The sequence below is a fragment of the Macrobrachium rosenbergii genome, chromosome 20 (genome assembly GCF_040412425.1).
Source record: "Macrobrachium rosenbergii isolate ZJJX-2024 chromosome 20, ASM4041242v1, whole genome shotgun sequence".
Taxonomy (NCBI): domain Eukaryota; kingdom Metazoa; phylum Arthropoda; class Malacostraca; order Decapoda; family Palaemonidae; genus Macrobrachium; species Macrobrachium rosenbergii.
The window spans coordinates 22,472,501-22,500,000 of NC_089760.1; the positions used below are offsets into that span (position 1 = coordinate 22,472,501).

The 27,500-nt window shown below is 32.0% G+C and overlaps 1 long non-coding RNA gene across 1 annotated transcript in view; it reads left to right on the forward strand.

Moving 5' to 3' along the window:
* The window catches only part of LOC136848922 (uncharacterized), a 390,446-nt gene that overhangs the window by 199,470 nt on the left and 163,476 nt on the right, over positions 1-27,500 (forward strand). Inside the window, exon 2 of the long non-coding RNA XR_010856181.1 lies at positions 13,854-13,971. This is a non-coding gene — a long non-coding RNA (uncharacterized lncRNA). The remainder of the gene's footprint in view (positions 1-13,853; positions 13,972-27,500) is intronic.

Sequence of the window (27,500 nt, forward strand, 5' to 3'; positions counted from 1 at the left end):
ATCACCTGTTTAAGTTCTTTCCACCCTTGATATATGATATTTTTTCAAAAGGTGATCTCATTTATTCGTTTTCCAATTAAGGCATTCCCTAAGTTTTAAAACCCCAATATTTCTTTTAATTCAAGAAACACGCGGACAGTTATGGAGTCTGTTAAATCCTATGGAGAACCTCCACACTTCCATCAGCTATTAGATTATTAGAATTGAGTTAAATATTTAAGAAACGCCTCTATCATTTTGATACCTGAAACTAAAATGAACATAAAAATTGCTTCCAACCAATTATCGGGAAAATAATTGTGATTTTACGGTATCGAATTTGGATGAGATAACATATTCGATTTATTGTGACAGAATGGAAAGATGGGTATCCTTTAGTGCAGTGGTTCTCAACCTGGGGGGCGCGCCCCCCTAGGGGGGCGTCAGCAATATCTAGGGAGGCGCGATCTTTAAAAATTCTAGAATTATATTCGTTATTTTCTCAACAAGAGTGAGGAACTAATATCCAGAAGTTTATAAAAAAATGAAAAATTATCGCCTTTTAACGTTAGTTTCCCATAGTCTTCCACTCTAGTTAGACTCGCTAGGGTTACCATTACTTTGTAATTATTTACCTCCCTCCCTGTCCCTCAGAAACTCCTCTTTCTCTTTTTTTTTTTCCTCCTAATCTGGGAGGGAATTTTACTCATAGATGCAAGGGGGCGTGTAGGAAGGACCAGCTCTTAGAGGGGCGTGGTAATAAAAAGGTTGAGAACCACTGCAGTTTAGTGTATTTAGTCAATGTATCCTCCGAGCATCCTGGCATTTTTGACACACAGGTTAGCGTAGACACAGACAGACATAATTTATATATATATATATATATATATATATATATATATATATATATATATATATATATATATATATATATATATATATATATATATATATATATAATATGTGTGTGTGTGTGATAACTGTAGGATAGTAGCATAAGACAAGGGATAACAGCTAAAAAAGTAAATGAGACGCCTCTGTGGGTAGAAATGTGAAATTATATATAAGTTAGAAGGAAATGACAAAATAATAATATATGAGTGGAATTATGAAAGAGGAAAGATTGAAGACAACCACTGTTTTCAATCATTTAAAATCCAGAAGAGGTGAAGACAGACATGATTTGGTTGTGCCATGAGAATTTAAAACGATTGATCCCTAGGAAAGGGAGAGTAAAGGATATCAAGAGATAAAGGTGGAAAGAACGAGTGACGTGTTCGAGGAGCAATGAAACAGGGAAAAACCAGGTAATGGATTACTTAATGAGAAGAAATGGAGGAAGAGAAATAAATCTAGTGTCCTGGGAACTTAGGAGAAAGTAGAAAGAGAGAAAACAAGGAAAGAAAGGAGGAACGGATTCATAATAAGCAAACTTTATTCACTGTGATGTCTTAAGACGTCTAATGAAGTCACTTCACTGACAAATTTGGTATTTTGTCACGTACTCGAAGGTATTTGTTTTATTCTGTAATTTACTATACGAGAATGATAGAAAAAATGAAGGATAGAGGGAGAAGATGATTAGGAGATAATGAAGAAGAAGAGGAGGAGGAGGAGGAGGAGGTGAATGAAAGAGAATAAGAAAACATGACGGAGTTATTGGCTATAAAAGACGAGAAACAGGAGAAAACACCAATAGTGAATAAGGAGGAAGAAAAGCAAAATGGCCAAGTGAAAAGATAAACTATGCTGGTAGTGGAACACAAGACCAGTTTCGCGAGGAAATTTCATAATGGCTAAAGATAAATCGAGATCATAGTTCAATAAAGTAATAAGCATAATAAATAAGTAATATAGCATCAAAAACAGAATATAAAGTATAAGGGAAAGGTATTTAATATAAATCAAATGGCATAACTAGCATTCTCCCTGAGAGCGACAGATATTGCAAGCGACAGTACCTCAGTATAGTCGAGGAGGCTTAGTTAATTAATGGCAGTGTCCTATTATTCTAGCGCACAACCTTCATTGCACGTTCTAATGGCATTACCTTCAATGAAATTCAATAATGCAAATTATGTGCTCCAGTTATCATTGCTGCTCCTTACACAGCACAGTCATCACTTGCAATACTAGTTATTCTTGGTTAAATAAGTCAAGAGGCCATAAGTAATTATGTTTTGCACTTACAAGTAAAGGAAATGGTATTTATAATACACATACATCTGGGTGCCTGTGTTTGTGTGAGTGTGCAGACGTTGCATGATCTTGTCTGTTAGTTTCTTTACCTTATGTATTGTTACTGTGTTAAAATTTTTCCTGTGTTCTTTTCGTAATACTTTACATACTAATGGTAACACAAATTCCCTTTCAATCGTATAATGTTAAAAGTTATGGCAAATTTTGCTTTCGTCAGTTTCTTCCTGACAGATCCGATAGTTATGTTGTTCTGTAGGTAGTTTGCATCATTACGCTCCACAGTTCATTTTGTTACTCTACTAAGTCTAGCAGAATGTTTCGTTTCGACTTGCGATATTCAACTAAACTTATTATAAAAATTAAAATCAGCAATAGAGAGTGATTTTCGGAAGAAAGGGTCACAATACTTTGTTTCAAAATGTATTGGTCATGCACCATTGTCTGTTTTATGATTGCTTACAAATGACCTAATAAACTACGAACAAGAACAAATAAAAGCATAATCTATATGAAGAAAAATATACATGTAGACAAAATTAATACTATATGAGGAAGGTTTCAACCAGTAAAGAAAGAAAGTGTATCCATCTGTTTACAGCAATAAAATGCCAAACAAATCACGAGAAGAAAAACAAGGTTAAATAAAAAAAAATAAAATTTCATTTTATATTTGCGAGGAAGGGAGAAGATCTCTTTGTACATTAGCCTTAAAAAAAGGCAATATAGGTCTTTTAAGTACTATAAAACTGTTTTATCTCTGACGTTGTCTAGTACAGTAGTGTTTTAAAGTAAAATTACCCTTGTAGTGCGGCCTTATGCATATTTCTGTATTGCCTAAGTGAGTCGTTAAACGCTGTGATAGAGATGTCTTAGGCATCTCATGCATGAGACATTTTGTGACTTAGTGAAGACCATCTAGCAGAAATATACACACGTGTATATATACTGTATATTTTTTCGCATCCATAGTAAAAAGTCTATAAATTTCTGAGAGACATAAACAGTTGTTACAGAAACCGTAAATAAGCTAAAATGAAAATAAATGAAGATATCAAAATATGAAAAATGGAAATATATGTAATATAAAATAAGAAAGCAGTAAAAGTCAGCATACTTACATTTCCAGTACATATTGAATCTTTGAAATTATCGCTACTACAAAAATCGAATAAGGACTGATAAAAGTTTCGCATGATATATCACCATTATGATGAAAAAATATTAATAAAATATATAAAATAACAGAAATATAAAAATCAAATACAAATTTAAAACTAGTTGGCGCTGGCCAAGTGTAATTTAAAACGTTCGTATTTGGTCTAATTGGAGGGCTCATTATGATCGCAAATTTGACCTCGATTTCATCAGTCCTACCAATCTCCTATTTATATCATCATGAGCAATTAGTATTCAGCATACTTCAACTAATTTTCATATGAAGGGTGTACAGCTATAATAATTTAAATGATGCATGGAATTCAGTGGGAAAGAGCAAAAAATATTATAGTACAAAGGAGAATATTGTAAAAACGTTCCTTCCCTTGGCTGAACCTTTGGAGCAAGGGAAAAAATGATGAATAGGAAATCATACGTTGTCTATTTCATATGCGTTTCTCCCAGAGGTACTGGACAAAGAAACTCTTACTAGTTCACGTGAGAGAGAGAGAGAGAGAGAGAGAGAGAGAGAGAGAGAGAGAGGGAGAGAGAGTGGGTTACGATGTGCACAATAAAAGATATTCAATACAAAAATAGTTAGCAAAAGTTCTGGTATACCCACGGAGGCATCATAGTCCTTTATGTTGACGTTTTCTCAATAAATATTGAATGATTACATCAGAAATATACCTCTGCAGGCTATTTGTAGATCATTGGTGGCAGAACAGGCCATAAAAAAGTTAAAGCCTCCCAGGCAAAAATATTTGTTGAACTACTGTGTAATGGAAGGCATTTATTAATTAAAAAGGGCGAGCAAGTAAGGTTAATCGGAATGATTTCCTTCTAGTTGAGGGGAAAGAATATATTATAGATGAACTTCTTTTCAGGGAGAATACATTTATACGAAAAGGTTATGTTATCACCAATCATTCAGAATGGACATAACTCTTCGTTTGCAGAGAGAGAGAGAGAGAGAGAGAGAGAGAGAGAGAGAGAGAGAGAGAGAGAGAGAGAGAGAGAGAGAGTTGCCAAACTAAAATACATTCATAAGTGATTCAGTGATGGATATTGAAGAGGTTTAATGTATGAAATCGAATGTTGATAATTTTGGAGATAATTGATATCGTCAAGGTATCCTAGTGGTCAATTAATGACAGAGGGCAAATTATGTGATTTTTTAATGATTTTTGGTCTACTCAGAGAATATTAAAAATCTCTTTGATTCTATATCAGAAAAATATGTCAAAACTACTCTTTTGAGATTTGAGGAGATATACAGCATTTATCAGATGTGTACTCTGAAGCATGTAGTTCTAGTTCTTCACATTTGCATTTGGCTCATTTTTACTCGTATTTTTTTTAAGCGGGAAGTCTTATCTTCAGCTGTCAAAATAATCAAAATTAAATGCGCTAAAGTATTTGTATCATATATAAATGTGCATAGAAATAAAGAAAAAAGAAAAACCAAAATTCTCATTACATGAGAAAAATAATATATGTCATTTATATGGGAGAAAACCCTTCGTCTTCTGGTACCTCATAAAGGAGTAGGTGATGGAAAACTAAGCTTTAGAGAAAGGAGGGTCGCGACAAAGGGGGAGCGGAGGCTGGAAGGCCTAAATGGAATGGCAGTTCTCGTAAATGGAGGATCTGAGAGATTAGGCTTTAGAAGAACAATTTATGGAGCCATTGTCTCTCAATCATCAAGGGAAAGAAGAGAACAATTGAATGATTGGGGGAGGGAATTTGGTGGGGTTTTATTCCGTGATGGAAGTTGTCAAATAGGGAAATATAAGTATGGAAGTATAAAATGATTGATGCTGAAAAGTAGATAAATATATAGTCTTCAAACGACAAAGTAAAGGAAATGTACAAATAAAAAAACAGCAATCAAGTTCAGAATTAAATATAAACCAGAAACAGAATGAATTGCGGGAGGCTTGCAAAAAAAAAAAAAAAAAAATTGTGATAATTGAGATGTTTTGTCTATATAAAAAACTGCGAATTTATTACCGAGCGAGCGTGTCTACGACGGAGACACAACAGAGAGAGAGAGAGAGAGAGAGAGAGAGAGAGAGAGTCTATGAGATTGAATGTAGGATTCACGCAGAATTTACAGTATTTGTTTCCCCAAGAGAAACATGACAGGTCCAGACTCCTAGGCGTGAAATATCGTATATGCAAGCCATTAATCATAATACATTGCATATCCATGCAGCCCAACTCGAGTATGATGTTTTGCATATAAGGACAGCACCTCAGTGGATGAGCGAGCTAAATTGTGATGTAAATTAATATACAAGTCATCTCCCATTCCAATCAAAGTTTCAGCATATTGGTATGTAAAGCGAAACCACGGATGTGTAGTAATATAACTTGACTATTTATTAGCAAATGGAAAGGAGCGGTGGGTCTACCAGTCTTCCTCTCTCATTGCATATAGACTGATAACTTCAAATATTCTTGCTTTCTATATTCAGTTCAGTTGTTAATTGCATTTATTAAACAGTTGGAAAAGATATTACCTTAATTCCTCATACGAAAACTCGAAAAAAGAACGCGAGGGAATATAGTTATAAAAAAACATAGAGAATATCGAAGTAGGAGTGATCTGTTAGTTAATATGTAAGGGGAGAAAGATCACTGGGTAAAAGAGATTTAGGAATATTTGTTTAAATGGAATGCAGGAACTATTTCAGTCACACAAGGATGGTTTTCGTTCAAGAACCCATGTAAACAGATCACCTATATAAGTTCTCTCCAGCCTCCCTCTGATACATTCTCATTGTTTCGTTTTGCATTTACGACGTACCGTAGATTTAACACAATAATAATTTCTTATCACTCAAGAGACATGCAGGCAGTTTTTGGTCTGTTAACTCCTATCAAGAAGTTAGGCATCTTCACCATACATTAGGTGACAAGAATTGATCAACATTAAAAAAAAAGCCTCTGTCATTTTGACACCTGAAACCAGAAAGCTAGATATTAACTTGACCCAGTTATTGGGTAATTAATTATGATTTTGTTATCTAGCATTAGGCTAAAATCATGATGAATATAATATATATATATATATATATATATATATATATATATATATATATATAATATATATATATATATATATATATATATATATATATATATATATATATATATATATATATATATATATATATATGCAAGTAGCATTAGACAAGGGATGACACTTGAAAAGTAAATGAAGGTTCTTAGTTGGTGATATATAAAATTATATTTAAATAAGAAGTAATAGATAAAACAGCGACATATGAGTAGAATTTTGAAAAAAACTGAAAAAATTCAAGACAACTCCTGTCTTCAGTCCTTCTAAACCCTAGAAGAGAGGAGGCAGACTTGATGTAGTTGTGCCATGAGAATTTAAAGCTCAATGATCTCTAGGAAAGTGAGAGTAAAAAAAAAGGGAAGGAATAAAGGTGGAGCGAACGAAGAACGTTTTCCAGGGCATTATCTATATATTATATATATCTCCTCGAACACGTTATCCGTTCCTTCTACCTTTATTACTCCTCCTTTACTCTTCCTTTCCTAGAGATCATTAAGTTTTAAATTTTATAATATATATATATATATATATATATATATATATATATATATATATATATATATATATATATATATATATATATATATATATGAATAAGTATAGGATATTAGCATAAGACAATATAACATATAAAACTGAATGATTGCTAGGAATAAGTATAGTAAAATTAGAATATGACAAGGAATAAAACTGAATGATTGCTAGGAAAGGGATATAAATATAATATATAAGGAATAAATGGAAGGAATATATAACGTATATATATATATATATATATATATATATATATATATATATATATATATATATATATATATATATATATACATTCATTCATATGAATAACTATAGAAGAGTAACATAAGACAAGAGATAACAGCTAAAACTGAATGATTACTGGGAAAGGGAGTGTAAAAGAAGGAGGAAGGAATAATGGTAGAAAGAACGAGTAACCTGTTCGAGGAGCCATGGAAAAAAGAAAAACGAGATAATGGATTATTTAATGAGAAGAAATAGTGGAAGAGAAATAAATTTCATGTCTTGGGAAACGTAAGAAGAAGAAGGCAGAAAGACAGAAAATAAAGAAAGAAAGGAGAAGCAGATTCATAATAAGCAAACTTTATTCACCGTGATGTCTGAAGACGTCTAATGAAGTCACTTCACTGACAAATATGGCATTTTTCCTCTGGCCCAGATCATAAACATTTTCAAAATTGCTGCCCAAGTTTCATGTAACTTGTGCATTTAATCACTTCTGCTTCAAGAAGATGAATTGAAAAGTAAGAGACGAAATTCTTAATAAACGGATCAAAGAGCGACTTCCGGAAAGATTTCTGTATGCAGATGCGTCACATTTTATCTTCGTTAGTTAAATTTTTGTTTATTTGTTTGCATGAAACAGATTTTAACAAACACTCAAGTAAAATTTTTCAAGGAACAGAGACGAGTCAGGTAAAGCGTGATATAAAAATAGTCAAGAAATAAGTAGTGAACTAAAAAAAAAAAAAAAAAAAATGTTTTTGGGCATACAGAAAAAAAAATGTTGTCACGTGCTTGCAGGTACTTGCTCTATTCCGTAATTTGCTACACGAGAATTATATAAAAAGCGAAGGAAGAGAAAGGGAAGATGACCATGACATAAGGAAGAAAAGGAGGAGGTGTAAGAGGAGAAGGGGGAGTTGAATGAAAGAGAAAAAGAAAAAGTGAAAAAGTTAATACCCATAGAAGACGAGAAACAGGAGAAAAAGTAAATATTGGATAGAGGGGAAGAAATGTAATAAGGTCAAACTATCAGATAAAACGAAGTAGTTATACAGCATTAAGAACGAAGTGTAACTCATAAGAAAAAGGTATTTAATTTAAATCAAATGGCATAACCAACTTTCTCCCTGAGAGAGAGATATTGCAAGCCGAAGTACCTCGGTATAGTCGAGGAGGCTTAGTTAATTAATGGCATTGTCCTATTATTCTAGCGCGCAACCTCCATTGGACGTTTCAATGGCATTACGCTCAAGGAAATTCAATAATACAAATTATGTACACCAGTTATCATTGCCGCTCCCTCCATAGCGCTATCATCATTTGCAATACTATTTGTTCTTGGTTAAATGTCAGAGGCTATGAGTACTTATATATATATATATATATATATATATATATATATATATATATATATATATATATATATATATATATATACATATATATACATATACATATATATATATATATATATATATATATATATATATATATATATATATATATATATATATATATATATATATATATACATACAGACAGACAGATACACACACGTCTGTAGTCATAGATTTTTTGCATAGAATATTTTTTCTTAGAAGGCAAGAGTGGGTAAGAAATGCAGAAGTGGCAAAAAGCTTAATATTATTGGGGAGAATGGATCACAGTATTTTAAGTTGGTTTGGTCATAAGGGAATAATGGAAGGCAGTTGGTTGGTGAACTTATTTCTAAATTCGTAAGTGTTCATTAGGAGGAAAGGAAGATAAGAAAACGGCTGAATAGATGGAAAGAAAGAGGTATTTTTTCTAATGAAAGATCCTATTAAGGATGCGTGAGAGTTCGTGCAAGATAAAGAAAAATGATACAGTTTATGAGTAAGGAGATTGAACATGTTACTGTTGAGTTTCCTGTGTACGTGTATGATGGGTCTAATCTTGTGGAAGTTTTCAGATAAAAGGCTTATAACAACACTATTTTCACAAGATCATGCACTTCGTTTAACAAACTTCTGTAATCCTGTTTAGAACTGCAGAATTTTGTTAATCAAAGTATATGGACTTGTCGTGCAAATACATCTTCTTTTGGGCATTTTATGCATATATATACACATACACTGTATATATATATATATATATATATATATATATATATATATATATATATATATATATATATATATATATATATATATATATATATATATATATATATATATATATATATATATATATATATATATATACATACATACATATACATACTGTATATATAAGCACACCCAGAAAATGCCCAAATGAAGAGCTATTTGCACGTAAAACATCTAGTCTTGTGATGAAAAGTACTTTCCTCCAGATTGACTCTTCTACGTCGGAAATGTCTTGTACATTTGATGCACAAGAATCTTTATTAAAGCGTTTAACGACTCACTTAGGCAACGCAGGGTAATATATTTTAAAATAGTATTATACTATATAGCATTGTAGATAAGACTTTTATAGTACCTAAAGGCGCTATATAAATTTTTGCCGAGGCCAAGTCTAAGCTTACAGAATATCAAATTAAGTTTATTATTCTCATGCTTGATGTTTTTCTCTGCCTGTGATTTGTCTTGCATTGTCGTTATCTTAAACGTACGGATAAACTTCATTCCATACTGTTAAAATCGTCCGTCATATAAAAATATTTTTCTTACATATTTATTCCGAATATTTTTAAATATTTTATATATTCTTGTTCGTAATTTATTGGGTCATTTGAAATAAACACTAAACATGTACTGATGTATATACGATACATTGGAAACATTGTTACCCGTCTTTTAAAGAAATTACACTCTATTGCCGATGATATTAGCTTACTTTATAATAGTATTACAATTCAGAGGCCACAACACAGTTATTATTATATTAATTTAGTGAAAGATATACATATAAAACCCACATAGGAATTTGTACAGTAACAAAATTAATTGTGGACCATGATTATGCCAACTACCCAAAGAGCAACTTACTGACTATCGCATCTGTCAAGAAAAAACTGAAGAACGTAATTATTGACATTATTGTATTTAACGTTATAAGAATGTGAGGGAGTTTGTACGTATACACGTGCAATGGCACACGAAAATTAAACATGTAATGTGTAAAACAGTAAAAATATATAGGGCAAGGAAACTTTCAGATAGGAGCAAGGAACATATGTACACTCATACAAACATACCAATAAAAGGGAACTGAAGAAATTTACAAGGCTTGGATGAAGCTTTCATATCAAGATAGCTTAACCTTAGCTAGCATATCTTATGTGGGACTTAATACAGACAAGGCAGAACATCATCTACGAAAATGCTTCCAAATAGGGAAGACTCATACCGTGACGAAGGTTATCAACTATTGGCGATTCACCCATGAAACCCTCTATCGACGTTTTTTTGTATTTGAGCAATTTCCCCGTCGTTTGTCGCAGGTTTGATGAAAGCGCCTGTTATTTCCTCCTGAGGCTTAAGGCTCGATGCAGGTATTGAGGACGGGACCCTTCATATTATAAAAAAGAAAATGATGAGTGAAATGCAGTGTTCACTAAACTAACCTTAGGTGCCAAGCTCAGTATAGCTGGAGGCTTCACCTTCCCTGTACCCCAGCCTAACCTATCCTAGGGCGTTATAGCTGACGAAAAAAATGTGTTTACATTAGTTGATTAATGGTCCTATAAGCCGAAATGACTAGTTGGTCACCAATACAAAAGAAGTACGGTTTGATACAACAGGACTTTAGATTATGATAAAAGACTAAAATGAATAGGAATTGAAGGCAAAACACCGAAATGATTTAAGAGCTATTTCACTCATACAGATTTCAAAGGAAGTAAAAACTGAATTATTATGGATCATGAAAATATACAAAGGAATGTATCTTTCATAAAGATTACTTAAATACAGAAACGTTAAAAATGATTGTATACAACAAATCAGGAAACTATATTACTTTGTCTCTATGGTCGACTAGATTATTTACATAAGCAGTTACAAGACTCAAGTAGCAAGGCAGTGAAACTTCCTGTATATAATGATCTGTTCCAGGCTGCAATGACTGAAACACCTAACGTTCTTTCGTCTTGCAAATTTGACCTAAAAATCTTCAGGAACTGTGTGCTGAACATTAATGTATCCACTGACGTATCACAGGAAGTAAAATTTCAGAAAAACAAAAACTGATGAAAACAAGTATGTTTACGTTTTGCACAAAATTAACCACCCAACTGTTATAGAATTCATGACAAATATTCTATATCTCCCTCATCCCCCTCTCTCTTCTCTCTCTCTCTCTCTCTCTCTCTCTCTCTCTCTCTCTCTCTCTCTCTCTCTCTCTCTCTCTCGGTAAACAATGATTTAATACTAGCCCGGGGATGAATGATTTATCAACGTTATACGATGATGGAACCATTACAATTGTTATTAAAGTGTCTGAACTAATATCGCATGGCTTATCATTAATCATCCTCATTTTATTCTATCGCCAGCTGTTTACTTATATAACCATGATTTATCCACTGCACTATGCAAATTAATTATGGAAATCAAAGTAATTGGCTTTTAGTTGTTATCCTCTATACTTTGGAATACACGACATGAACAGTTTTCACTGCTAAAAAAAAAAGTCCACTTGCAAATTGTCTTTTTTCTTTGTAGGTTGTTTTATGCTTTTCATGTTAATCTCTTTCTGCTGTTTACTTACCACGGACTGTTATTTCTGGGTTCCCCTTGTTTGACATTCTTCACATTTAAAACTGCTTACTACCAACATAGCAATCCCACTTATGTTGAGATGCCACAATTAAGCCTATACGTCGATATGACCTCGTTGTTCTACATTTGTTTCTCCTTTTATAATGAAAATAACAGATTTTAACAAAGAAGACAATAAATTGATTTAGTACTTATATACGTAAACTGGAATGGTTTCGACTATGAAAGTATAGTAAGTCTAATCAAACTGCGGATGATTCTATACTGTGGCTGTTGTGGTATTCATGCCAGTGTCATGACACAGTAGTAAATTTTCCAATTAAGGAAAAAGGTTAATTTTGGCATCAAACAAAACAAAATGTAATTGATAATAATGTAGTCAAGAAAACTGTTAAAAGAATCTGTGGTTAAGAAATTACCATCAACAATTTTCTTGTTTCCTTTCCTTCAATGTATATTTCTATCAGCCAATTAACCATTACCCTCCATTTCTCTTAATTATCTATCGTTCTATAGGAGGTAGTATATCAAAACGTACGGACATATATATATATATATATATATATATATATATATATATATATATATATATATATATATATATATATATATATATATATATATATATATATATATATATATATATATATATATATATATAAAATGTATGTATGTTAAGAACAAACTAATTATAAAAATATTAAAAAAAGATTAACTTGAAGATACACAGTATATTCATAAGAAGATAATTATTATTGATAACTTTTGTTAAGTAATGTTACACTTGATACTAACATCTTAAACATAATGAGCGACATGATCAGTATTTTCATTTAACTTAAACAGTAAACGTAGCAAAAAATTATGGAATTTAGTTACTTCATATAAGGAAATAGATATGGCTATGATTATTTAACTTTGGTTTACAGGACACTAGGTCTTCACATGGATCACTTGCATCTATGAATCTGTCCTAGAAACATCAATCTACTGATACCCAACAAAGGTAAGTAGCAGTTATTATTGTTTTCAACTACTTTGGTATTTAAGCTACAAATGCCGTCATTCAATACATCCAGCGATGTATTATTCCCGAGTAGAATGAATGGGATATTAACGTGTAGCTTAATGTTCGTGAATATATAATAAACTCACGGTGTACGTGGCAAAAATTTATATATATATATATATATATATATATATATATATATATATATATATATATATATATATATATATATATATATATATATATATATATATATGAACACTTGACAGAGAGACAGGGTTTCTTTACAACAGCCCAAAAAATATACCAGTGAATTCTCAAGAGGTTTCTGAGCTCCTTTAGAATGGAAACGTGTCGTTTCGATTATTTAGCTACTTTAGCAAAGTCAGATACAGACCACTATCCAACTGCCATTCTCTGTCTAAAATTTCTGAAAACGACTGTCCAGTGAGTCAGCTTTATTGTGCACTTCTGTAGTGTCAGAACATCAAAGTTGAGTAAGAAGTAGTGTCGCAAATCGTTGCCTTTGTTTAGTTGGTTATATCTTTGTAGTACAAATGTTTAAGTACTTCTAAATTTTGATGTCACAAAAATAGTTATCCGTTATTATGCCATAAACGTAGTGATCCATTATGTCACAAACAGTGATTTCTTTTAGAAAAATTGTAATATTAATATTCAGGAAGTAGTCAAAATTACCGCAAAAAACTAAAAAAATCTGCGAATGGATTTTCAACGAAACATATTCGTTATGGGGTGTTTCTTGTATTTTTTATATGCATTTACACCATTTTTTACAATAACTTTTCTAAGAAGAGTAATGGGTAAATTATCAGTAAATTCACTGGCTTAGTAAAATATATCTAAGTTTTTTTTATAACGGATAATTTTTAATTAAAATTTTTCCTTCCATTAGGTCAAAATCTCCACGTGGATAAGTTGAGACACTGCAGTGATTTCATCACACTCAGAGGCTGAATCGCCCTTTATATCTCTCTCTTCATTTATGTGGAAAGATTGCACCAGATGATAAGGTAGGTGAAAGAGACGGTATTTCATAACATTTATGGCTTTACGGAACACTGAGATGTTATTGTGAATTGTTTCTGATAGAAAAGATAAAAGGGTTTCGAATCCAATGCACGAGTCTTAAATTAACATCTGGAACAAACATCCTCTGTCACCACCATACTTTCGTAGAATAATTTTGTTATCACATTCAAAGTATTGGTAAACTGTATCTTTCCCTAAAATGCTTATTTATTTTACTTTAAGTTTATTGAATCCAAGCAATTATAAGGTCACTTCACTTACAGAACTTTTGGATGCTAACCCCTAAATTATACAGTTATATATCGTTATGATCTTCATAAGCTTTACATGCTGAGCAATGATTAGGGTATAATTGTGGAAAATCCATATCATAGGATACATTTATATCTGATTCTCTAAATAGAGTAAATATCGTCAATTCAGACTTTTTTCATTTCTTAATAGCCGCGATAAAAAAAACTGTGACTGGTTCAATAATAAATGCTTTAGAAAGAACGGATACAAGGACTTACTTTGATATTTTCACTTGTGGTGTAGAGACACATGTTAGCAAACCGGATTGCTGATCGCTCAACTAAAAGCTTCCATAATGCAAATGTATATTCAGACTTGAAAAGCTTACCTAGGTGAAGATAGGAGTTGCTCTTTCGAGGCGAACATAAGGGAACGTCATGGAAATCAAATTTTCTTCGTCCGCAGTCCCACTCCTAAGATATATATATATAATATATATATATATATATATATATATATATATATATATATATATATATATATATATATATATATATATATATATATATGCATACATATATATATATATAATATATGCATACACACACACATATATATATCTGATTTTTTTATCACATCACCGTGATATATATACAGCCATTAAACTACAAATGTCGTTTAATATCCAATTCACGCACACTCGACACAGTGCCCTCCGACGACTCCAGTCGACGTTCTAACCATAACCATATATAATATATATATATATATATATATATATATATATATATATATATATATATATATATATATATATATATATATATATATATACTACACACACTGCAGATATTTAGATATAGATGTAGATATAAATGGAACATATTACTACAAAGCTTTAAACTCAAAATAAAAAATCCTGATGACTGAGGCAGGATTCGAACCCGCAGACGATGCTATAGTGAGGTTACCCTTAAGAAACTTGCTTATAGATAAAACCATTGAGAGAGCTGCAACAGGCCCATCCACACCATCGCAGCTTAGTGCTTGAGCGCCTATTTATTTTTAGGCTAATTCGTCTCATATGTTATTGGAGTGGTAAGATGGCGAACCAAAGGCTCCAGGTCTGCCTGTCCCTCACCTCTCTGGTTATATCACTATACATTCAATGTTTTGTTCTCATGCTAATATGCCAGAACTGTGATGGAACCCCTATAATATTTGCATATTAATTTACACCACAATTAGGCTCGCGTATACACCTAGGGGGCTCTCTCTCTACATGCAGATCACATGCTGGCTGCCTTTGTGCTACATGGATATTCAGCCAGGAATGTATTATGGTTATTGGGCTGCAAATCAGATGTATCACGCCTGAGGGCCTGCCCTTGTCAGGTTCCTCTCGCGAATACGTTATATAGGATACTTAAATGAAACCTACCTTTAATGCGACACATTTCTCTCCCTTACACCTAAACACATTTATAAAAAAAAAAAAAAGATAAACACACAAGGGCAAAAGCATTAATTAACATTGATTGCGGAATTATATGCAAAATTGTCAATTCCAGTTGCATAAAACTTGCTTAGAATATTCCTGTCTCCCTTTGTTGTTCTCCCCGAAGTCATATACAAATTTCATTTGTGTTTTCTTTATACTTCTCAGTTTAAATTACAACTCATAACATTTCTCTCTCTCTCTCTCTCTCTCTCTCTCTCTCTCTCTCTCTCTCTCTCTCTCTCTCTCTCTCTCTCTCTCTCCGGTTTATTTTCCCCTTCACGTTCGTGTGTACTTTGGAAACTAAAGTTGTGTCACATGATTATTCATTCTCTCTTTTGCTCCAATTTGTTTAGATCGGAATATTTTAATGAAAGGTATCCTAGCAAAGGGATAAGCATCTCTCTACCTTCTCATCTCCTTAACAATATTTTCTTTCGTCTTTTTCCCCTCTGATCTCGCTCAAAAAAATAAAAACTTAGAAATCTGAGCATCACTATCATTCCCCATTCGCCTAACGCTTCGGAAGTTTCCCACCCCTAACTTTTTTCCCTACAACTTCGAGTTCATTTTTTTCTTCCTCCAGATTTAGGATGATGGAGAAAACATTCCGAGAAGGATAAAGAATATGGGAGGGGGATCGGGGCTGGCACTGAGAATCAGCAAATGCTGGTGAGCTGAATTTGGTTCAACCTGTAGTATTAGGCCTGTTATGATTACTAATTGACAATGCAAGTAAAATGAAGTAGTAATGTAGAAGACTTTCCAGCGTTTACATCGTGGGAAATGCAACGAAAAAATCATGAATCGACGATGCTGTGCCTGCTTAGGAAGTAAAACGTTTGCGTTAATGCTTTTGGCTCAGGCAGCGAATTCCGGAACGCAGAGAACTCTGTTAGAACACGATTTCTGCATTCTAAATCGCCATTTCTAGTCATAAGAGCAAAGTTTAGCACGGGACCAGACTTTCATCGATTTGGATTTTAAAGAATTATTTTCAACTCAAACCGATTTTTCGACTTCTTAGTAACTTGCCTAGGGTGCAGTTAGCAATTGTGAATTATAGGTAACCAAAGGTATTAAAAGTTGAGAAGTAATTTTTACTCTATATTTACATCTTTTTAATTTGAATGTCAGTTCTGTTTGTATTTCCTGTTTCTTTTCTTTATGCGTTGGTGGCTTTCATTTTAAGTTCCAGTTCTACTTGTTTAGATTCATTGTATCGTGCCAATTAATTTTTAATAATGCACCCTACTTTACAGCATTTTAATCCTCATTTAGATCATATCACTAATTTCAGCCTGATAATGTTATCTACATCGAAACTTGTAAAATAAAATGCTCTACTTTTCCTCGACAATATTGCACATAATCGAGCTTCATATGATGAAAATGGTGACATCATAGAACCAGATACCAAGGTCCCGCTGAGTTCTGGTTCAAATGAAATATAGTGGCTACACTATGTTTACTTTTTCTAGCAAACAAACTTGGTGCTGTATATATCAAACCGAAAAATGATTTCACATATTCAAAAGAACAAGCAAATGTGAAACATTATCTGAGTTTTACCGTCCACACGTAATTTATTGTGAATTCTTGAAGACTGGATGCAAATTCCTTGACTAGGAGTCGAGTCATTACTTCATGTACTTTATATTGATAGGGAAATTTTGCATATAACCCGAGAATTATCATGTGTACTTTATATAACCCGAGAATTATCATGTTAGTTTTGATACGTATTCTACCATTTTAAAACGGATGTAAATTCAGTTTTGATTTTTTTCTTCATCTTTCCATTAAAGGCAAAAATTGAAACTTGTGGCAGGATGCAACGAAGGAAGAATATGAGAAATCTAGCCTAAGGAAACGCTAGGAAATAAACGAAAACTACTGACATGCCTGGGGGAAATGCAAGTTACAAATCAGAGGCGCAGTCAGCTGCGTTGCATAAATCCTGTGTTCCTGGAACTCTATACAATTTAAGCAAGCTGTCATTGGTCTCCACATTTGTCATGCAAGATTTAGTTCAGCTTGACCAGCCTTGGCTGATAGCGACTGCTCCTAAATTTTGCTGCATGCTTAGTTAATAACTTACGGGCTTCCTTGGAATATATTTCTAATGTCATAATTTTTTGCTTTCGAAAAAATTGAGTAGGACTGAAATTTTCTCAAATTTATAATACGTAATCCGGGTAATTTGTAGAAGTCTTATTGCACGAATAAAGTCTTATGAAATCTTAAAATTACCTACGACGCAACCACATTTTGAAATTCCGTTTTCATGTACACTTGCGTGATTTATGATCGAACTTAGAAATTTTTCAGTACAAAGCTTAGATAAACGTAGTGTTAATTTTTTAACGTTCATATTATGAAACTTATTACGCAGATGATAAGGAGATACATGAAAATTAGGTAGCAAGTTAGATATGCAAACTTTTTAACTAGAATGTAATAAATTTGAGGAAAATTCTAATATAAAGGTTGAATTTCTTCAAGACACCATAGGTATTGCGTATACTTTATAGTTATCCTCGTTAAAGTAAACTTTTCTTTCTAAGATTCAAGGAGGTTCCCTAAAAGTATTAGTTCTAACCAACATTTTATGATTTTATCGCCTAGAAATACTTTACACTTTTGCTAACAACAAATGCGTGGTGTCTTTAAGAGAAATATTTTCATATAATAAACATTTGCTTCAGAAATTTCCTGTTATCTACTTGCTTTCCGCAAAAGGGTATTTACTTTCAGTAGAAAATAGTCATTAAACAAGGAAGAGATAATTACGACTTTAAATATATTAACGTAAAATAACTTTAATTGATATACCTCTTGGTTATTTTCAAAAGTGAAAAGTGTTCCAAAGTCGCGTTATTTTCCGCATTTATTATATATTTCAACATGTGAGTTAAGAAGGCATTTATCTTAAACTTTACTCTCATCGTGTCCACTTATGTTAACACCCTCCTCCCACCTCGTTAGTATATACATTTTCTTTATAGTTATTTTTTTTTACCGTGGATAAAACTGTCATATGAATACTTAACGCAATCAGAGAGATGACATCCAGTGAGCAAGGGAACAGCATTTTTGAATAGGAACCACAAGTTGTGGAATAGGGTCACTGTTTGCGTGATAGTACCTGGCTTGTTTTCTTCTTTCTTTCCATACAAGGCCAAGAATATTGATTCAGATATATCAGGTCTCGTGTACTTTATGGATAAGCAATATCGACAAATACTTATTATATCTCATTTCAATAGTCTACTTTCCAGTATACAAAAGTCTTGAAAAAGATATATGTACATATATGTATATGTATGTATGTATGTATATATATATATACTGTATATATATATATATATATATATATATATATATATATATATATATATATATATATATATATATATCAACTACCTACTTTATATATATATATATATATATATATATATATATATATATATATATATATATATATATATATATATATATATATATATATATATATATATATATATATATATATATATATATATATATATATATATATATATATATATATATATATATATATATATATATATATATATATATATATATATATATATATATATATATATATATATATATATATATATATATATATATATATATAATATATAATGTAAAACAGGTAGTTGGCGGTTTCAAAAATCTTGAACGATTATCCAAATTGAAGGAGAAGACATCCCAGAAGTCTTTTAGATGTTTTATTAAAAACATATGGCGCGACTGTTTCAAGGCTAACGTCTCCTTCTCGAGCTAAAAGGTAACCATCATAAAATTAATACTGTGTTAATTGATTAAAAGATAGTTATAAAAGTTACAGAAAAGTACATAGGAAACAAACCACCAGAAAAGGAGAAGGGAACAGAATGACTGTATGGGAGCACAGCAAAACCAGCAGAACACACGAGAGGTACAAAGGTGTCGAAGAAGACTTGGCGTTGAAGTGGGGAACTGCCCGTTTTATAAATAATGACTCTAAAATCGTCAACATTTGGTGGTTCGGCGCCCTGCCCAAAATTTTAAAATCTTTCTACTGGATATTATGTTTGCATTTTTTTTGCATGGTCTCGGATATTAGAGAACTCAGGATTATTAACTTGACATCGGTTCGATAACTGACGCCCCTATGACGATCGATTCGTACCTTTAACAATCTCAGAGTCGATCCCACCTTAGGCTGTCTTTAAATTTGAAAAGACTACTGACTGTAACTGGATTAATGGGAATGATAATCAGTCTTGAAACGTCGCGCCAGATGTTTTTCATAAAACATCTTAAAAACTTCTGGGATATGTCTTCTCCCTGATTTGCATATATATATATATATATATATATATATATATATATATATATATATATATATATATATATATATATTTTTTATCACACTGTGATTTATATACAATCATGAAAGTACAAATGTCGCAATATCAAATTCACGCTACCTCAGGAATATCTCCGATGGAGAATTATCACCAAAGGGAATTTATAAGTGATAAATGGATCAGTGGTAACGTCGACTGGAGTTGCTGGGTCGGTGCTGTGTCATGGGATCGCGACCCGGCAGTACCAATCCATTTATCACTTATAAATTCCCCTTTGGTGATAATTCTCCATCGGAGATACTCCCCGAGGTGTATATATAATATATATATATATATATATATATATATATATATATATATATATATATATATATATATATATATATATATATATATATATATATATATATATATACTTTATATATATAATATATATATACTTTATATATATAATATATATAATGTATCTCTCTCTCTCTCTCTCTCTCTCTCTCTCTCTCTCTCTCTCTCTCTCCTCATGCATTCCGAAGAAAACCCTGGTAAGGGAACGTCTTGCATATCATAACTAATTCACAACCATTCTCTGGACTCTTGAATCACGGAGAATGATTTATGTGGTTGACGTTTCACAGAACCGAAAACTTTTCTGCTTTCGTTTCTATTTTGTCCTTTTCGCTCTGGTTTGCGTTCCTGGTTTTCGGAATAAGTCTGCTCCTTTGCAGTGTTTGTTGTTATATTAAATTTCTATTTATTTTTCAGACTTTATATCAAATTAGCTTCCTCAATATTTGTTAATTACTTTCATATTAGTCAGGGGCGTTTTACCATTATATTTCCATAACTGTCTTTGACTTGATAATATTCTACGTTTTTAATCGACTAATAAATTATCGACTAGTTTATTAAAATAACCTTTCTCATGGTTGAATAATTACTGTTTAAACTGCGTATGTGGCTACATATTCTGTGCTCTGAAAACCACATCCTCTTATTTACATGGAGGTAATGCTCGTAATGCCGTTGATCGGAGAGCTTTGATCACTCTAATTTGCAGCGCGTGATATATAATAGAAGTATCGCAGGGGTCTGGGTTGAAATTTATGTGAATGCATAAGTTTTTCTTTGTATTTTTTACTGTTTTCAACCATTTCTTCTCTGGGGGTGGGGATGGTTCCTTGAATAAAAAAAATGGGTTCTATGATATATTTTGCATTTTCGTATTCATCTTCAATGCTAGGCGGTTTTACTTTCAAACATTTTAACTGTTGATCTTAAATTCCATTAGTATTTTGTTTTTCGTGGATAGATTTTTCAGCTCTATTTTATTAAAAAAGATTAGGATGGCTCTTTGAATATATAAAACATTGAATTATTTACCTGTTTTACGTAGGATTATGTCAATAAATCTCCCTTTTATGCATACAATATTTCTAATTTATAAAATGAAGTCTTTAACTTTCCTTTTTTGTATATTCTGATACATACATGCATATATCATTTATATCCTTTCAAGCGCATAAAATTAAATGATCGTGTTTTCCTAAGTTGAACCATAACCTTCTTTTGCATGAGTTAATTATGAAGTCATTCTGCGTGGCTGAAATGAAAGTTAACTATAATTTACATGTAAGCTTTTTCTTTTTACATAAGATTTGTATTTATTGTTCAGGGAGTATTACTCGGGGAAGTGCTATATTGATGCAATCTTGTCTTCTCGATCTAGATCAAGAATATTTCTACGTCTTTCTAGTTATGTACTAGACGAAGGAAGACGGTTTCTTATTATAAATAATTAAGCCCGTTTTAAATTAGTTTGACCATCTGTACTTTCTGTTTGAAATGTAAAACATTTGCTATATAAATTTCTCTGTGCATACAAACTGTTTTGATTTATTTTTTAGAACTCTCGGTTTTTGAGTTTTATTGTTTTCAAATTTCTGTGGCACAGAGCGGCCTTCTTATTATACTTAGGTGGTATATTCTGTCATTATAATATTCTAAATAATATAACTACTGTACTATCAAGAACTGTTGTATCCCATGAAAGGATTTTGTTCTCTAAAGTAAGAGCTTGTCTTATGCTTTATATCAGTATGTTAATGTTGTGCTAATAGTAAGAGAGACAGTATCTCATTACAAGTGTGTGCAAATATTTCTCAAGGAATTGCCTCTCTTCTTAGTTAACTCACAAAAAAAAAAAAAAATCGCCTGAACTGGTCACATATCCTTTCCTGGCAAAGTGAATGAAGTTAGGATGATCTGCAGTATGAACTCGTCAACCTTCTAAATGATTCACCTGACTGCACTTTTTTTCTGTAGCTTAGGTATCTCTGAGCTTTGTACACAAGTGAGATTAGTTAGTGAAAATACTGTGAAGTGGTGCCATCAACTAAAGGCAAAGGCCTGGAAAATTTGGGCAGATCTTAGGTGTTCACTTATTTATCAACATAACTAGGGATTTAAAAATCTTTGGAGAAATGTCTTGAGATTGACATTTACTAATTTCCATTGGTCCTAAAACCTTTTCATAAAATAAAAAAAAATATCACTAAAACACATTATGATTAAAAAAATCAAGGAAGCTTTCTGTTATCTGCAAAATTAAATATTACGTTGTCCATTACAAGTCAAACGATAAACCAAGGCAATTCATCCAAAAGGAAACCAGTTAGTCAGGTACATTCAAATTCCTAGGTAATCATTAAGCCAAATCCATTATCTGTAAAAATTTACGTGAAATTCAAGTCATTATGATAGTTATAATTATACGGAAGAGGAATAAAACATCTTTTTTGTACAAAGCGTTTCGAGGCATTAACAGTTGTCTAAAGTGGGATATTCCCGTCTAGTTATCTAACACCAAAAGAATTCTTCAAAAGGAAAATACAACAATATGCTTGATGCGGCAACACTGAAAGGGGTTTAATAAGGAATAGGTTCGTGGCTTAGTATATTTTTAACTTATAAGGAAAAATTCTGTAAACAATGCAAGTATAAAAAAGCCTCTGTCCATAAAAAAAGTCACGCCAGAAACAGCAAAAGCAATTCGAGTCACCCACGAGTGAATTTCGAAAACCAGGTTTAGAGTCCTTTATGTTGAAATGTCACTCACATGCTTTCGCTTTTAAAAGAGAAACGCTTGACAGCCCAGTATAATACCTATATTCAACAAATAAAGGCATGAATGCATAAAATAAAATATAAACAGGAATATAATCATTTAAACACAATCTCTTGTAAATAAACTACAAAGGCCACGAGCCATCCAATGCCAAAAAACAAAGCCAAGTGACTGTCCATTTCAAAGTGTATTAATAATTTACTTATAAAAAAGGAATTACATAAATAGTGGACAACAATGTTGTTGATGACAGTAATCACAACAACAAATACTCGCACTACTAATAAACAAGTGGTGGTAGGCTTTATTTGATGCGTAAATTTATACATGGTCGCTGATCCTGAATTGCTTGCTAGTTAATATGAAGTAAGAATCTGTCTGTTGTTCTTATGCCTTTGATATAAGATACATTTATAGCAATTTCCTAGCAGCAGCACGAGTTGATTTTTAGGCTACGTATATTATTTCGGTTTGACCAACATGGTAAGTGAAAATGGTATCATTCAAGTCGAGGACACCAGTTGGCTGTTATATATATATATATATATATATATATATATATATATATATATATATATATATATATATATATATATATATATATATATATATATATATATATATATATATATATATATATATATATATATATATATATATATATATACATACATACATATGATGCACATACATACGTGCATACGTACTGTACATGCATATATAATATAACTTTGAAATTTGAGAAGATCTTGAGTCATTTGACCTTTCTTTTTTCCAGAAGATCAGTAATACTGGAACATAGGGAAGGCTTAATGTTGCAATAGAAGATGATAACAACGTGATTTAATATCATCAGTAAATTACAATGTAATAAACTAATAAGGGGCAAATGCAATACGATTCATGTTATTGAAGCAGGTCTCATCATCCTAGCCTCCGGAATCATTTTGGATATGTTGTTTGGTCTTCCAGATGTTTAATTTTCCTAAATAGCTCTTTTTAAAATGTCGAATATTAATGGCGAGGGTTAGAAAACCAATAAACTTTCATTATTTGGCAAGGGGTTGGGAAGTTATTTCAATTTACTCTAATTTTTGCATGGTTGTCGTCCCGCTACCTGGCTGTTTGATTATATTTCATCATAGTCTTCGGTTAAAAGCATTTAGAATGTGGATTAGTACTGAGCTTTATAATTTAGTATGCAGTGGAACATATTGCATAATTGGATTTCTATATATATATGAACACAACCATATCAAATATATAACTATACAAAGACAAATACATTCCCAGCCGTACACACACACAGATATATATATATATATATATATATATATATATATATATATATATATATATATATATATATATATATATATATATATATATATATATATATATATATATATATATATATATATATATATATATATATATATATATATATATATATATATATATATATATATAAATTATATATATAGAAATAATCAACACACAATCACGTGTGGAACAGAAATAAATTTCTTACTCACATCAGGATCGAACCCAGGACTTTCAGTTGAAAGGCAAGGGCGCTGCCCACTAGGCCATACAAGTCTGGGCAGCGCCCTTGCCTTTCAACTGAAAGACCTGGGTTCGATCCTGATGTGAGTCAGAAATTTATATATATATATTATATATATATTTCGTATGTACCTCAGAGTGATTATTTTTACATGTTACTGCAGCCATCGCTCTGGAGTATAACACCATATACCCAATTACCTTTGACATAATAAGCCATAATAATCGTATGTATGTAGTGAAAAGCAATGATAACTTAGACACATAATTCACTTTGACTACTCGCCTTGAAGTGAACGTCGTTCGAACTTGCAAGAAACGATGTGCTCTAGAATAATTGTAGCAATTCTTTCATTTGTAATTATCTACCAGTGTTTATCTCCTGTGTTCTCTCTTTGTTTTTCTCCTTCTTGCTTTCCTTTCGGTTTTCGTTTTCAACATATTTTTCCAAAACGTTCAGTCGTTTCCTTTGGTCCACCACAAAATATTTTTTTCAAAGAAAATTCATTTTCCCCCTTGGCACTTTTCATTGGGCTCTCTGGCCGGCACATTATCTTATTATTTCCGCCTTTATTTTCCTTCGTCGCTTTTGTCTTCTCCATTTTGTCATGTGCTAAAATATTTTGTTTCACAAGAACTGGTCATTAGAAGATTTTATTCACTTTAGATTAAAATCGTCTTCACGTTATCGATATTTACATCTATTTAACGCACACAGCTTTCCCAACCCTTGCTATCTCTTAAAATCCTATTTCAGTCATTTCCTTGAACAGCCCTTCGTCATACCTGCCTTAACTTCCCTTTTAAAGCATTTTCACTCTTACCGTCAGTAATTAAGCTCAGGTTTCTTCTCGTCCTCTTCGGGGTGTAAATTGATAGTAAGAGTATGAAGCGTTTTAATATGGTGAATTTGTAGCAGACCACAAGGTCAACCTTGGAAAGGTGTTCGAAACTGTCCCCGTCTATAAAAAAAAAAAAAAAGTACTTGGTCTCTTGGGGACAGCTGCAGTTTTTAAATTAAAATGTTGAATAATTAACTCAGAAAACAAAGCCCTATGTGCAGAAATAAATAAAATGAGAGTGATAGAGTGAGAAGAAGAGTGAGGGAGAGACATTTAAAGAACTGATATTCTTTTTTCCAGCGATGAGAACCCCGGCTAACTATCTTATATAATTACCGTACATGTACGAAGAGTTTAAAAATATAACATTTTTATATTCTTTTGCCCTAAAACGCTTTTGAAACTGAGAAAACTTTTGAGAACATATATTTACACTTCATTATTTCTTCGACTAGACTAAAAAGACAATGTAAATCACAAAAATACCGAATATTTTTGTTATATTTACCAGGATAGCACTTGATATTTAGCGAGATTGTAGAACGTAAGAAAACAGACTAATTGTGAAACAAGTCAGTAATGGGTATTTAATGACTGGCGAATAATCATTATTGAAAAATCTTACTATTATGAGTCATTTAACTGCACGAGGCAGTAGGGGTCAATAAGGATTTGGGGAAAATTCTCTCTCTCTCTCTCTCTCTCTCTCTCTCTCTCTCTCTCTCTCTCTCTCTCTCTCTCTCTCTCTCTCTCTCTCCCTCTCTCTCTGAATGAATGAATGAATGAATGAATGAATGAAGTGCAATGCCGAGAAAATCCTAAATGGTTATTATTCTCCTGCAACAACCACGTCATATTTTTCAAGATTGTTCATAATTTTCCAGAATTTTCTGAAGTCCAACTTTGATCAGAATTATTTTCCAGCTTCGCATTATTTACGACCGTCTATTATCCGTTTCTTAAACATTTATTTCACATCGTTTCATACAATTACTACTAGTGACCATTTATCGACATAATAAACGAGTTTGAATACATAATTTTTAGTATGCAGTAATTATTTTTTTTATGGGCTTCTGCTTTGTGAAAACCTTTTAACAAATTACCTGTATTTTCCGTTAACAGTGCACAAATTTAATCGCAATATAGTTAATACGGATACAAATGTAGAATTATAGCTTTCCAGTACTTTGGCTTCATAATTCTCCCCTCATCTCCAGCCTCTCTTCTCACATATCTCTGGTGCCCGCAGCAGCCCACCAGATACTACCTTAATACTCTTCTCCCTGGGGATGGGCGAAGCATATGTCCAAGCCATCTCCTTCTCGCCTTTATCATTATCTCATCTACATGTAGAGCTTCCGTCATTTACCATATGTATCATCTCTCACTCTATCTGATTCGTAGTGTTCATCTTACAGCTTTGTTCTCAAATCGACAGAATCTTTTACATATAACTCTATTATCTTACTGTGATTTATTATCATACTACGATTCATATACTCGTAGACATGGCGATATGCATCGTTCTGTACTTATGTATAATCGTTTCTTATCTGTGCAGTTTCAGTCTAATTGATTCCAGATATCATTCACTCTACCCAATATCTCATTTGCCATTTTATTAATCTTTCACCAGATCCCAGTTCAAGAGATCCTGTGTTGGATATATGTTCCTGAGTATTTGAATAACTTGACCTCATTTTATTCCTTTCTCAGTGTAATGTTATTTCGACGCTTTGTGCATTCTCTTTTCAAGTTGCCTCTGTTTTTCTTAGATTTATTTTGATTACATCTGTCCTTAAATATTGAGTTCTATTACGCAAGCAAGAACAATATGACTATCATTTTTCCCGTTGTATGATAA